The sequence below is a fragment of the Melanotaenia boesemani genome, chromosome 20 (genome assembly GCF_017639745.1).
Source record: "Melanotaenia boesemani isolate fMelBoe1 chromosome 20, fMelBoe1.pri, whole genome shotgun sequence".
Classification (NCBI taxonomy): Eukaryota; Metazoa; Chordata; class Actinopteri; order Atheriniformes; family Melanotaeniidae; genus Melanotaenia; species Melanotaenia boesemani.
In genome coordinates, this window is record NC_055701.1 from 28197849 (window position 1) to 28200305 (window position 2457).

At 40.3% G+C, this 2457-nt stretch overlaps 1 non-coding gene across 1 annotated transcript; it reads right to left on the reverse strand.

Annotated features, from left to right (window-relative positions):
- Positions 1 to 600: 600 nt before the first annotated feature.
- Positions 601 to 662, reverse strand: LOC121631899. Its single transcript, XR_006008830.1, has one exon. It is a non-coding gene; the product is annotated as a small nucleolar RNA SNORD109A (small nucleolar RNA).
- Positions 663 to 2457: the final 1795 nt, after the last annotated feature.

The window sequence follows — 2457 nt, forward strand, 5'->3', positions numbered from 1 at the left end:
AACTAACAGCAGACAACCAGCTGCTGCACCTTTTGGCAAATACCAACTAACTTTGCGTCAAATTCTTTGGTAATTGCCACAAATATCCATAGTTTTAATGAAATGAATTTTTTGGTTATCGTGCTCATGTGGAAACTGCATCTTCCAGCCCTGTTAATGTAGGGAACGCTGTCTGAAGGTTTAACAGGTGGGACGACCAATGAGACATCTCTCTGATGAGAAAGAAACAGCAGAGCAGGGAATGTCATCAATCCAGAGACCTCCTTAAGACCCAAAGCCTTTCTTTTTTCACTTTTAGTTTAATAAGCAAAGGCCTCTCTTTTCAGACTAAACTCGGGCAGCCTCAGACTGGACTTTGTTTTCATTGTGGAAGTCCACCACCTAGTGGTAGAATATTTAAATTACATGTTTACATTAGCATTATACTGTAAAGTCGTGCATTTACTTTATAACACTGTACTCTGGTGTTTTAACTGAGGGGGGACAAATTATTCTGAACATTTTGGCCCCAAACTCCAGATTCATTTTCTTTCAGCACTAAAAAGGAAAAATCCAAAAATGCATCATAATCTTTAGATGAGTTTTCCAGATTTTAATGACAGATCTTAGATTAAAATCTGAAGTCTATTTTCTCTTCTTCAGACTATTCTCATCATTGCTCTTATTTGTTGTTATAGTTTTAGATTGATTTGAGCTTTGTTTTATTTATTTATGTTTTCCACTCTGGTGTTTTACTCATAGGAGATTCTCCGCATTGGGAGCTATTCCTGATCTGGCCACGTGGTCGTTGTTATGGGGATTGTACTTGTTGGGGTAGTCGGGGCCCTGCATTGCAGCCTTATGGCTGTCGTGCGGGCCTGGTCTGCCCTGATCTGGGTCATTCCCATGGTGACGGCATTGGCATTGGTAATGGGTTGGCTCTCGGTGTGGACGGACCCCTAGAAAATCTTTTCCTCACCTGGTGCCAAGACATTTGTTTGTTTATACTGTTATTTTTTAGTTAGAGACAGTTTAGGATAGAATAGTTTATGTTTGGTATGATCAAGGGGTGGAGGATGGGACACAACGTCCGTTTAGCATGTGTGTGAAAGAATATGATGAAGTGTGTGTGCTTTGACTTGTGATAAACTTTTGGTGGGCGTGTGTTTTTATTATTTAAACACTTGTTTTATCACGTAAAGCATATTGTGCTGTTCTTATGCATGAAGAGTGCTGTATAAATAAAGTTTGATTTGATTTTATTCTCTGTAAACCCTAGAAATAGTTGTGTGAAAATCCCAGTACATACTCTGACCAACAACTATGCCACGTTCAAAGTCCCTTAAATTCCCTTTCTTCGTCATTTTGATGCTCAGTTTGAACTTCTGCCAGTCGTCTTCACCATGTCTACTTGTTTACATGGTGCCGTGTGATTGGCTGACTAGATATTTGTGTAACAGGAGGTTAGACAGGTGCAGCTGATAAAGTGGAAGATGAGTGTAGTAGATAATATAATGTTTAATATTCTATAAATACAATTTATTGCACAGTCCTGGAAGATGATGTCATGTAGTTCTGTATTGTTTCTGTTGTGCCTTCATGTATTGCATCTGTAAGCCAAATCTTTGCTTATGAGCTTCAAATGTAAGTATACTCCTTTAAACATGATTTTAAACACTTTAAAACAAAAATATCAGATGATCTGATCCACTGATATTTTTAAGAACAAAATCTGGCTTCACACAGCATTTAAACTGCTCACAGCCACCACTAGATGGAGCCAACAGATCAGACATGTTGGAGGGTTCTTTTGCCAACAGTCAGGTGAAACTGGTTCTGTTGAAGGTCCGGACGAAGGTCCACAGTAACCGGTGAATTTCTATTACCTGGATTTATTTATATATTTAATATTTTATTTTTCATTTTGTATGAGAAATCTGGAACATTAAATACTGAGTTAGATAGAATAAATAATTGTAGACCTGATGGGCATCCATCCCTCCATCCCTCCATCCATCCACCCATCCATCCCTCCATCCATCCATCCATCCATCCATCCATCCATCCATCCATCCATCCCTCCATCCATCCCTCCATCCATCCATCCATGCACCTCTATCATGACCTTTCCTGGGGTCAGCTGCCTATCCCCTCTCTCTCTCTCTCTCTCTCTCTCTCTCTCTCTCTCTCTCTCTCTCTCTCTCTCTCTCTTCCTCTGCTTTTGTTTCTCTGTTTGTTTGTTCTGTTTCTTCTTCGTTTGTTGTTTAACGCGTCATTCGGTTGTGTTACTGTGACAAAGTGTGTTTTTGTGTGTTTAGCTGCTGGGTGACATTTTCCATCGCAGGTGTGACATCTCGCTCCCCTGACAGCCTCTTGGATGACACACACACTAAACAACTCCTGATTTTACCTGCCTCCCACACACACACCTTACCGTCCACCTCTGTCTCAGCTCTGCTGCTTGACAAGCTAATTTAG